The following is a 421-nucleotide window of genomic DNA, read 5'->3' on the forward strand; positions in this document are numbered from 1 at the left end:
ATATATATATATATATATATATATACACGGACATATGTACGTGTACACACATACACACACGCACACACATATAAATATATCTCATACATACGTACATACATGCATATATATTATATACATACATTACTGTTGAGACCCCCTTCGGTCATGAACGACCATGGGATTGCACCTAGAAAGTTACCCTCCGAGGCACAAGTCTGGTCAAGTTTGTTTATGGAAGACCAACAGTCGCTCATGCATACCGGCCTCCCTTCTCCACGCCACCAGCGTCATCCAAAGGAAAGGCAAAGGCCGATACAGCTTGGTACCTGTGACGTCGCAACTCATTTCTACAGCTGAGTGAACTGGAGCAACATGAAATAAAATGTCTTCCTCAAGAACACAACACGCAACTCGGTCGGGGATTCGAACTATATATATA

Source organism: Octopus bimaculoides, chromosome 1 (assembly GCF_001194135.2).
Source record: "Octopus bimaculoides isolate UCB-OBI-ISO-001 chromosome 1, ASM119413v2, whole genome shotgun sequence".
NCBI lineage: Eukaryota > Metazoa > Mollusca > Cephalopoda > Octopoda > Octopodidae > Octopus > Octopus bimaculoides.